This window comes from Sciurus vulgaris (assembly GCF_902686455.1).
Source record: "Sciurus vulgaris genome assembly, chromosome: 8".
NCBI classification, from domain to species: Eukaryota; Metazoa; Chordata; class Mammalia; order Rodentia; family Sciuridae; genus Sciurus; species Sciurus vulgaris.
The window spans coordinates 119,324,151-119,336,766 of NC_136468.1; positions in this window are offsets into that span (position 1 = coordinate 119,324,151).

Here is a 12,616-nt window from a genome sequence, read left to right on the forward strand (position 1 = left end):
ACACAATAAGGGGGGGGATGTGGCTCGGTAAAAAGAGTTACTTTATAATAAGTAGAGGGGAACGAAGGGAAGAGAAGGGGTATGGAGGTAAGGAGGATAGTAGAATGAAACAGACATTATTACCTCATGTACATATGCGACTGCATGACCAATGTGATCCTACAATATGTACAATCAGAAAAATGAGAAATTATACTCCATATATAATGTATTAATGCATTCTACTGGCATGTACAACTAATTAGAACAAATTAAAAATTTTAAAAATAAAAAAGTAATGAAAAATATGAGAATAAAAGAGACTATTCAACAAATGGTGCTGAAAAAATTAGAAATACACCTGTAACAAAATGAAATTAAACCTCTGTACCGCTCCTTGCATGAAACTCAAAATAAAGGTGATCAAAGACTTAGGCACTAGTACAGAGATACTGTGCCTAATAAAAGAAAACATAGGTCCAAATTTTCACCATGTCAATTTAGGGTCTGACTGCCTTAACAAGACTCCTAAATTGCAAGATATAAAATCCAGAATCAATAAATGAGATGGAGTCAAAAAAAGTTTCTTCTCAGCAAAGGAAACAATTAATAATGTGAATGGAAGAAAATCTTTACCACATGCACATCAGAAATAATCTCCAGGATATATAAAGAACTAAAAAATCTCAACACCAAAAATAACATCCCAGTCTATAAATGGGCTAAGAAACTGAACAAACACTTCACAGAAGAAATACAATTGATCAAAAAATACATGAAAAAAGTTCAACATTGCTACAATAAGAGAAATGCAAATCAAAACTACTCTAAGATTTAATCTCACTCCAAACAGAATGGCGATTATCAAGAATACAAGACAAGGAAATGGGAACTAGGAACACTCATATATTGCTGGTAGGAGTGCAGAATTGTGAAACCATTATGGAAAGTGGTATGGAGATTCTTCAGAAAACTTGGAATGGAACCACCATTTGACCCAGTTATCCCACTCCTTTGTTTATACCCAAGGAACTTAAAATCAGCATGTTACACTGATGCAGCCACATCAATGTTTACAGCAGCTCCTCTAGTATTAAGTAAAATGGTGACACATTTGGCCAACTTCAGTTACAAAGATGAGGGTGTTGAAGATGTGAAGCTTAAGGTGCATTGGAGAATAGATTTGATAGGAAATTCAAGATGTTCTTGAAACAAATAAAAAAGGAGCAAATCCCAGAAAAGAAATAACGGTCATTAAAGCAAACCAAATGAAAGTTATACAACTGAAATATATTAAAAAATTAAAAATAAACTCTAGGGAGGCTCAGGAATAGTGAATCTAAACTTCAGGTATTAGAGAAGGTATTTAACACAACTAGAGAAATTAAGTACTAATAGTTTTCAAAAGACAGGAGAGGGTGTTGAAAGTCTTCTCAGAAGTTGGCAAGACATGGAAGAGATTCACATGGTCAACAAATCATTTCTCTCAGCCAAGTTCACTGACTTGAAATGGAGGCTACAGGAGGTGCTTCCTTCCCTGGGGCAAACCCAACTCACAATAGCCCAGCCGCGACAGCGGAGCTTCACTCTGAGCTGAAGGACCCAATATATGGTGGTGCTGTTGCTATTGGAAAAGTGTTTATATATACTTAATGCATCACCCAAGCTCAGGCTCTTGTCTCAGGAGACTGAGAGGGAGAGAAGGGCCAGTAGAGAGTCCCACCATGGGCCCTGGGGATCACCAAAAGTCCCCACAATGCTCTGGATAACTGCTCTCCTAACTTCCCTCTTTGCTCACACTCTTCCCAGGTTCACACAGGTTTCAGAGACCTGCCTTTGGATTGATTCTTCTGCCCATCCTCTTCATTCCTAACATGTGTTTGTGTTTACTTCTTTATCCTCTTCTCAGGCTTGTTGAGTAATGGAGTTCCCACCCTGCCCACAGGAGGGACAGTAACTGTACCAGAGGCTGCTGGTTTCTAGCAGCCACTAGTAGTTGCTTTCCTTTCTGTTTCCAGCAGAGGCTTGGCTAAGTCTCTAGGACACTCATTTGTGATGCAAACAATGGTTACTCCTGGTTACCAGTGAGGTATATAGACCCCCGCTTAGGCCCTCTCTGGATCCAGCATGAGAACAAGGATGAGAACAACCTGGGTACAGTGGGGCTCAGCACAGTGAAACCCAGATGGGGAACCAAGATGTAAACATGCTTATGAATGAGTGTGGAGACAAACTTGATCACGTAAGATGGGGATTATGAGACACTGAGAACTGAAGCAGCCTAATGTTAATTACCATGGAGAGGAAGATGACAGAGGATCTGAAAGTCTTCCTCTTCTGGATTGAATCCTAAAGTGGAGGATATTGATCACTTATTTGGGTGGATGTGTGCCTTGAAAAAGAGAATTCAATTATTTGTTTTGTGAAAAGAAGCCCCTGGGTCACATCTGACCAATGTCAATATATTTTCTTCAGAAAAAAAAGCATCTCCAGTGATTTTCCTTTTACAGTCTAAGAGAAAAGCAAATGATCTATCTTCTGTATGTTGCTAATGTCAATTTTATTACATTTAATTCTAGTATGATCACATTGTATATCACTTTAAAATATTAACAAATATAAATATTTTGGGAAGAACCCTTCTTTAATGTTATATGTTAAAATACTTTCCCCTGAGAGGAAATGTTGAAGTGTCATCACTTCAACCACAGGTTGTGACTTTATTTAAAAACAGTCATTTGCAGATGTGAATAGGTAGAATGAGACCACACCTGAGTATGGTGATCTACTGATGCAATGTAGCTACTGCCCTCTTAAGATGATGGTCATGAGAAAAAAGGGAAATACCTATCAAATATTATGTAAGGATAGAGGAGAAGACTACATGACCAAGGAACATCCCAAATTGTCCACAACAAACCAGAAGCCAGGAAAGGGAATGGAAGGATTACCCTAGAAGTGTCATATGGAACATGACTTCATCTGTGGTTTTTGGATGACTAGTCACAAGAAGCGTAGGACAATACATTATATATACACCAAGTTAGTGGTATACTGCCATTGTCAACCTATGAGATGAATACATGTTTTACTCAATATCACATTTTTTCTAAATGTACGTGCATTTTTCTATCTTAACCTATAATTCATCCATAAGTAAGATCACATTTCTAATGTTGGTGACTGTCATTGTTACTACTAAAATCAGACATTTCTGTATTAAAATATATAAGTATAGCATTACCTCTTCAGTATTAAGATTAGAAGCACTAATATAAAAATTTCAGCTTTTGTATAATCCCATGTTTTCACTGGTATCAAGATGCAAAGATGTGAACACAGGAAGATCATATTCTTATTAATAAAATACTGCTGGATATTTTTGTATATTAAAGTTTGAGCAAGATGACTGCCACTTTCAATGAGAATCCTTAAGCACATTAAACTTCTTCCCATATTAAGGAGGCAACAAAAGTCTTTCCCAGTAATGTCCACTTGTTCAGGGACTTAATCTAGAGTCAGCAGGGCAGTCTGGCAGCAGAAATCATAGACACTTCAATGTATACTCAGCAGGTAGTGGTGTTTTCTACTCTGGGTTTGGTTTGTGCCAGTTCACAATGGTGTTTGTGAGAATATACTTATGGACAAAAGGACAAAGCAGTTACAGGTTTTTGTACAGTTTAATCACATCCATTCAGGATAATGTATGACAGCTTTGAGTCACAGGAAAGCACCATGGCTGTATGAGGTGGCTTCCCTGGGCACTTTTTGGTGGCTTTTGCACCTTGTGATCTGGAACTTCAGCAGGCTCAGTGTGCACAAGCATTAGGGAACTTATAATTGACAAAGGCAAATAACAAAAGTGCCGTTTAAAATCTGAGTTCAGTTTGCAGAACTCAACCAAATCTCATGTACGCAAAAGGGTCATTTGCTAGTCACCTATGGTGTCACAAGGAGATTACACTCTAAATCTTTTCCCCATGGGATTAACAGGGCTGTCCAACAAAACTAGGGGCTTTTATTGTTCAGGACCATGTCCAGTCCATAGTTTGTCCTCTATTCAATCCAGTGGGAGCAGTCAGAAAACACATTCCCTTGCCTCCCCAAAGCAGGCTTAAGCACATCTTTTGTAGTCACCAGGATCTGTACTGATAACACTGAGCAAGGCAGAAAAGACTGCGGAGGAACTGGTCTTATGTTGGGGATGCTCCTTCAGAGTTCCCATAACTGCTCTGAGATTCCGTATCTACCCATTTGTGGTTTGACTACATACCTAAGTCCTCATTTAAAGCAGGCCATTATATCTTTCTATCATGCACGTAGCCTGTTGGTGTTATGAAACGTGCAGCTTCTATTCAGTCTCTTACTGAGTTGCCCATTGCTACACATCTTGACCTGTGAAATGAGTACCTCAATAATGTTCTATTTTAATGGTCTGGCCATACTGGTTGTCAAAACCATTAGAATATGAATTGTCCTACATTGATTCACGTGACCACTGACAGTGAGCTGTAGCTATATCACTTCTGTCAAAGTAAACATGGTCCCACCTTACCTCAGTAAAGGGCCAATGCAGTCAACATGCCATCATGTCAAAGGGACACATCCATGCATTACCTGGGCAACTGTGACTCCAAGGGGTAGGTGTTGTGGATATTCCTGAGCACAAACCACAGGTGCCTGGCAGGTCCCTACCAGGATATCCCAATTTAAAGGCAAACCCCATTGTTTAGCTACATTCTGCATAGTTTTCATACCTGCACGATGTAGGCAGTGATATGATCCAGCCACCAGGTGTGTTGGAGGCACCCGTTCTAAACACTGCACCCTAGTCAAGACATCTGCTTCATCATTCCTCAAGCTAGTCTGAGGGGCATGACCAGTAACAGGCCTTATAGTCACCTGTTCCTGGTGGCTTAGCTCCCACATCTCTTGCCACAGATCTTGCTCCATTATGTTCACTACATATCACTATGGGGGATGCTTCAGCTCTGTTCACTATGTTGTGTTTTAACAAACCAAATAGGCTATCTCTGTCTCCAAAGCCACTGCCAGCCATATAGAAAATTGTCCATGGCTGGAGTCAGCAGTGTAGTAAAAACTGCAAAATATAGCTCTTTCTCCTCCAAGGTGTGAGCTTGTTTCTGGTTCACTTTAAGTAATAGGACCCAGCATCTCCTAAAGTCTCTTGCCTCTGCTGGCTCCTGATATATGGACTTTCTTGGCCCCTGCCAACTTGTAGCACATCTGGGCTTTCTTTTGCCCCTGCCCACTCTTAGGACATCTAAATCACGAGTTTGTGTAGAAGTAATAACATGTATTACTTGGGGTTTCTTGCCCCCTCTGCTCCTGGCATCACTAAATCTCACAGTCATACAGCAAAGTGGTCAGGGGCTCTCTTGGCTTCTATCCAAATTATTTTCCCAAGTCCACTGACCCTGCTTGACCAGCAGAACTTGCTGAACTAGGTTCCCTGGGTCAGCCCTGTTGATGGCTGCCAGTCAGAGTCATTTTCTGCTACTGGCTTGCCTTGCAGATTTTCTTCCCTCTCCTCCTCGGACTTCATCAGCACTATGGGGGAGAGTGAGGGCAATTATCAAGGTACAGAGATTTTCCTCCAGTGACAGCACTCTGGCTTCCAAGGCTGCTTCTTTATCTTGCAACTCTCATCTTGTTAATCTCTGGTAAAGTTGCATCCATTTTTGCTCTCAACGCTGTAAGAATCATTTATTTCACAGCCCCAGTGGCTGCATGTAAAGCTCCTCAAGATGTTTCTCAATATTAACTATATTGCCACTGACATTGTGGTCCTTGGTCATGGGCTAGTGCCTGGGCTCTGCTGCTCAGTTCACTTTCTGCTCTGCCAGGCCCATGTTTACCACAGGGCAACCAGAAGTGTTCTCTACGCTCACAGGGAACCCATCCACTATATCCCAACTCTACACAGGAGTTCATGCTAATAGAACCTTGGAACGAAGTGATGCATGCTACTCAGTCACCACAGGTCCCTTCTGTCTACTGGCATCAATGCATCTCTCACCTCTGGAATATCCTGCCAACTCTGCCAATTGTCAAGGTGGGACTGAGGCCCAGACCCTGTGAAACCAATTTAGGATCTTGGAAGTTGAAAGAAGTTGCAAGACACAGTTGGGATAGTAGACATGCTTTATTTAGAGGTGGTGGCAACATTTAGCTACCCGCTAGCTCCATCTTCAACCCCATCTCATTCCATTAACCTCCTGGGAAAATGTTCAGTATAATCACTCCCCTATAACCACTCGATTCTATTAACATTCTTCCCTCAGTTGTGACAACAAAACAGGTCTAATCATTGCCAAATGTTCCCTTCCAGGAGTCAAAAGCAGCATTGGCTGAGACAACTCAGTTCAAGAACTTGTCCTCAGTTATACAAAACTGGCTTGTTTGAATGTTCTGTATGCCGTTCAACTGGCCATATAGGAACATTTTTATATATGAATTTCTGGTCCCTTTCTGTGGTGCAAAGCAATAGCTGAGAATTCAAAAAAATGTTTTGATAATTGAAAAGTATCTAAGTAACATGAAATGGAGGCTGTGCTAACGAATCGTATAGAAGCCCAAAGCAGTGTGTATGATGTAATATTTATCAGAGAGTAGATGTTCTTTTTTTATGTTTAATCATTTTTTATTTCTTCTTTTTAGATATCCATGACAGTAGGGTGTATTTTGGCAAATTATATGTACATATAGTATAATTTATTGTAGTTAGGATATTATTCTTGGGATTGTACATGATTTGGGGTTTCACTGGTGGTATATTCATATATTGACATAGAAAAGTTATCAAATACTTGTACAATGGAAATGAACTGGAGTCAAGCATTTAAGTGAATAATATTCTTCCATAATGTTGTGGAAAATGAGAGATTACATTCCATTTATATATGATCTATCAACGTGTATAAGAGCATTCTACTGTCATGTGCAATTAATCAGAACAAATAAGATCAAAAAATGAAATATTTAAAAAAGAATGTACTACCACATGGATAAATTTGGAAACTTATGCTAGGCGTAAACAAACACAAAAGGTCGCACATTGAATGACTGCATTGAGAAGAAATATCTAAAATGATTAAATTTATAGAGGAAGAAAAGAGGAATTATACTCAAACTGTCTCAGCTGAGGGTGAGTGAAACGACAATGAGAATGGAAACAGAACTATTTTAACAACAAAATAGTTTGAGAATAACTGATTAGAATTACTTATCAAATACACACAGACACACACACAATAAACAACACACACAAGCATATGCACACACCCAAATCCTAAACCTTGTTTTTTTTTTTTTTTTTTTTTTTTTTTTAGTAATCGGTGGGCTTCAAATGTAATAATTCTAACTACACTACTGAATTATTTAAATTATAACTAGTGATTGGAAAATATTAATTTCATGCTTGTATCACTCTGCTCAGGGCCTTTCCATTGCCAGGAATGTCTCAAGCTATATCTGTTTCCAGATTCTAACTACCTATCCAAGCAACATGTCGGATTCTCTAATAAAGAACCACCTCTGGTCCCACTGCTGGAAGGAATGTCTCTCTGTCCCTGAACTCCTGTACCAGTTCACCTATGTCATCTCAACATGAGCACTCATGGCTTTTCATCCTGTACTTGTCTATCTCCAGAATCCCACCATGAGAGAAGGAGCTTCAGTCATTTGTATATTGAAACAAAAGTATATATCATATAGATAAATGAATGACATTTGTTTAAGGTCAAGAAAAACATGAACCAGAAAAAAAAAATTTGTGCATTCATATTCTGATCATGAAAAACAGTGTTCAAAAATAAATAAGAAAGGTGACCTTCAGCTTATATCTTGAGCAAAGCAATCATAAAACCTTAGATGATTTAAACAAATTGGACTGCTTCAGATATTAAACCTTGGTTTTAAATCGATGTTTTCTGGTTGGATTACAGGCAATATGTATATTGATTTAGAAAGACATTAAAAACAAGAATCCCTGCCTCCTGCTTTTGTCCTTATTTTAGTCTAGCTTTTGCATGTGAGAGAAAACTTGACTTTCTGAGTCTGGCTTATTTCACTTAGCATGATGTTTTCCAGTTCCATCTATTTGTGAGAAAATGCCATAATTTTATTTTCTTTATGAATGAATAAAACTCCATCACATGTATATATATTTTGTTTGATTTATTTCAACCATTAGGGAGATAACAGGCATTTAAGTTGATTCCACAACTTGGCTATTCTGAATTATGCTGCTGTAAACATTGGTGTGGTTGAGGAAGAATCCCATGAAAATAGAAGTCAGTGGAAAGAATAAGATAAAGAGGCAGAGGGAAGGAATGGAAAAGGGAGGAACAGTGCAATGAAATTGGCCAAACTATCCTAGGTACACATATAAATATACCACAGTAAATTTCCCCTTTATGTATCTATAATGCACTAATTTAAAGAGAATTATAAATGGAGGAAAGACTAATAGATAGAGGAAAGGAAGTGAGGGTGGAGGAGGTAAGGGAAAGGGGAACTACTGGGAACTGAATTAGAACAAATTATATTCCAGTTTTTTTATCCATTGTACATAAATGGGCTACAACTATTGTTTCTCTAGTTGTACACAAGGTAGAGTTGAACCATTTGTGTAATTATACATGTACATAGGGTAATGATGTTTGTCTCATTCTGTTATTTTTCCTTCCCCCCACACCCTCCCCACAACTCATTTTCCTCAATACAATCCATCCTTCCTCCATTCTTGCCTCCCTTCCACCCCCCATTGTGTATCATCATCTACTTATCAGGCAGATCATTCGGCCTTTGGATTTTTAGGATTGGCTTATCTCACTTAGCATGATATTCTCCAACTGCATCCATTTACCTACAAATGCCATCATTTTATTCTTCTTTATGGCTGAATAATATTCCATTGCGTATATGTATCACAGTTTCTTTATCCATTCAATCTATAAAGAACTCAATAAAATGAACATTCATCAATTGAAGGGCATCTAGGTTGGTTCCACAATCTAGCTATGTGAATTGAGTTGCTATAAATATTGATGTAGCTGCATCAGCGTAGTATGCTAATTTTAAGTCCTTTGGGTGTAGACCAAGGTGTGGGATGGCTGGATCAAATGGTAGTTCCATTCCACGGTTTCTAAGGAATCTCCACATTGCTTTCCAGAGTGGTTTCACCAATTTGTAGCCCCACCAATAATGTATGAGGGTACCTTTTTCTCCACATCTTCTCCAACACCTATTGTTGCTTATATTCTTGATAATCGCCATTCTAATTGGGGTGAGATGATATCTTAGAGTAGTTTTGATTTGCATTTCTCTTATTACTAGAGATGTTGAACATTTTTTCATATATCTGTTGATTGCTTGTAGATCTTCTGCAAAGTGTCTGCTCATTCCCTTAGCCCTTTTTATTGATTGACTTATTTGTAAACTCGATGTAAAGTTTGTTGAGTTCTTTATAGATTCTGGAGATTAGATTGCTCTCCGAAGTGTGTGTGGCAAAGATTTTCTCCCACTCTGCAGGCTCTCTTCACATTGTTGAGTGTTTCCTTTGCTGAGAAAAAGCTTTTTAGTTTGAATCTATCCCAATTATTGATTCCTACTTTTATTTTTTCTGCTTTGGGAGTCATGTTAAGGAAGTTTGGTTCTAAACCCACATGATAATGATTTGGACCTACTTTTTCTTGTATTAGGTACAGGGTCTCTAGTCTAATTTCTATGTCATTGACCCATTTAACTTGGGTTTTGTGCAGAGTGAGAGATAGGGGTTTAGTTTCATTCTACTGCATATGGATTTCCAGTTTTCCCAGGACTATTTGTTGAAGAGGCTATCTTTCACCATTGTATGTTTTTGGCACCTTTGTCTAGTATGAGATAACCATATTTATGTGGGTTTATCTCTGTGTCCTCTATTCTGTACCATTGGTCTACCTGCCTATTTCAAGACAAATATTATGCCATTTTTGTTACTATTGCTCTATAATATAATTGAAGTTCTGGCATTGTGATTCTACCTGCCTCACTCTGCCTGCTAATGATTGCTTTAGCTATTCTGGGTCTCTTAGTCTTCAAAATCAATTTCATGATTGCCTTCTCTATTTCTATGAGTTATGCCATTGGAATTTTAGTTGAAATTGTATTGAATTTGTTTAGTACTTTTGTTATTATGGCTATTTTGACAATATTAATTCTGCCTATTGATAAACATGGGAGATCTTTCCATCTTCTAAGGTTTTCTTTAATTTCTTTCTTTAGTGTTCTGTAGTTCTCATCATAGAGGTCATTCACCTCTTTTGTTAGATTGATTCCCAAGTATGTTGGGGGGTCTATTGTGAATGGGGTAGTTTTCTTATTTCTCTTTCAGAGGATTCATCACTTATGCATTAGATTTATGAGTGTTCATTTTATATCCTGCTACATTAATGAATTTATTTATGAGTTCTAGTTTTCTGGTATAATTTTTTTGATTCTCTAAATATAGAATCATTTCATCAGCAAATAGAGATACTTTGAGTTCTTCTTTTCCTATTTTTATCTCTTTAATTTCTTTAGTCTGTCTAATTGTTCTGGCTAGAATTTCAAGGATGAAATTGAATAGAAGTGGTGAAAGAGGGCATCCCTGCCTGTTCCAGTTTTTAGGAGGAATGCTTTCAGTTTTTCTCCATTTAGAATGCTGTTGGCCATGGGTTTAGCAATGACAACCTTTACAATGGTGAGGAAAGTTCCTATTTTCCCCATTTTTTCTAGTATTTTGAGCAAGAAGGAGTGCTGTATTTTGTCAAATGCTTTTGCTGCATCTATTGAAATAATCATATGATTCTTAACTTTAAGAGGGTTGATGTGATTGATGAATTTCCTTTATTGATTTCCGGATGTTGAACCAACCTTGCATCCCTGGGATGAAACTCACATGATCTCAGTGCACTATCTTTTTAATATGTTTCTGTATGTGATTTACTAAAATTCTGTTAAGAATTTTCACTTCTATATTCATTAGGGTTATTGGTCTGAAATTTTCCTCAATGTGTCATTTTCTGGTTTTGATATCACAGTGATATTAGCTTCATAGAATGAATTTGGGAGGGTTCCCTCATCCTCTATTTCATGGAATACTTTGAGGACTATTGGAATGAGCTCTTCTTTGAAGGTCTCTTAGAACTCAGCTGAGAAGCCATGCTTTCCTTTGTTGATAGGTTTTTGATGACTTCTTCTATTTCATTGCTTGAAATTGATCTATTTAAATTGTGAATGTCCTCCTGATTCAGTTTGAGTGGATCATGTGTCTCTAGAAACCTGTTGATGTCTATGAGATTTTCTATTTTGTTGGAGTATAGATTTTCAAATTAACTTCTAATTGTTTTATATTTCAATAGTGTCTGTCATGATATTTCCTTTTTCATCACTAATTTTAGTAATATGAGTTTTCCCACTCCTCTTTGTTAGTGTGGCTAAGGGTTTATCAATTTTGTTTATTTTTTTCAAAGAACCAACTTTTTGTTTTGTCAAGTTTTTGAATCATTTCTTTTGTTTCAATTTCATTGATTTCATCTCTGATTTTATTTATTTCCTGTCTTCTATAACTTTTGGCGTTGATCTGTTCTTTTTCTAGGCTTTGAGTTGTAATGTTAGGACATTTATTTCTTGACTTTTCCTTCTTTCATTGAATGAGCTCCATGCCATGAATTTTCCTCTTAGACTGCTTTCATAGTGTCCCAGAGATCTTGATATGTTGTATCATTGTTCTCTTTTACCTCTAAGTATTTCTTTTATTTCCCCCTTGATGTGTTCTCTTGTTCATTCATCATTCAATAGTGTATTATTTAGTCTCCAGTTGCTGAAGTACCTTTTGTTTTTTATTTTTTCATTGATATCTAATTTCATTTCATAATGATCTGATAGAATACATGGTAGTATCTCTATTTCTTTGTATATGCTAGGAGTAGCTTTGTGGCAAAACCTATGATCTATTTTAGAGAAGGATCTGTATACTGTTGAGAAGAAGGTGTATTTGCTCATTGATGGATGGAATATTCTATATATTTCTGTTAAGACTAATTTATTGAGTGTATTATTGAGTTCTATGGTTTTTTGTTCAATTTTTTTTAGAAAATCTGTCTAATGGTGAGAGAGTTGTGTTAAAGTTACCTAGTATTATTGGGTTATGGTCTATTTAGTTCCTGGAATGGAGAAGGATTTGTTTGATGTTCACAGATGTGCCATTTTGGGGGCATAAATATCTATGATTGTCATGTCTTGCTGATTTGTGCTTCCCTTAAGCAGTTTGAAATGGCCTTCTTTATCCCTTCTGACTAACTTTGGTTTGAAGTCCACATTATCTGATATGAGGATGGAAACCCCACTTTTTTACTGAGTCCATGTGCATGGTATGTTTTTTCCATCCTTTCGCCTTTAGTCTATGGGTATCTTTTTCTATGAGATGAGTCTCTTGAAGGCAACATATTGTTGGGTCTGTTTTTTTTTTTTTTAAATCCCATCTGCCAATCTATGTTGTTTGATTGATGAGTTTAGGTCATTAATATTCAGGGTTATTATTGAAATATGATTCACGTTCCCGGTCATTTTGGCTTATTGTTGGTTTTTAACT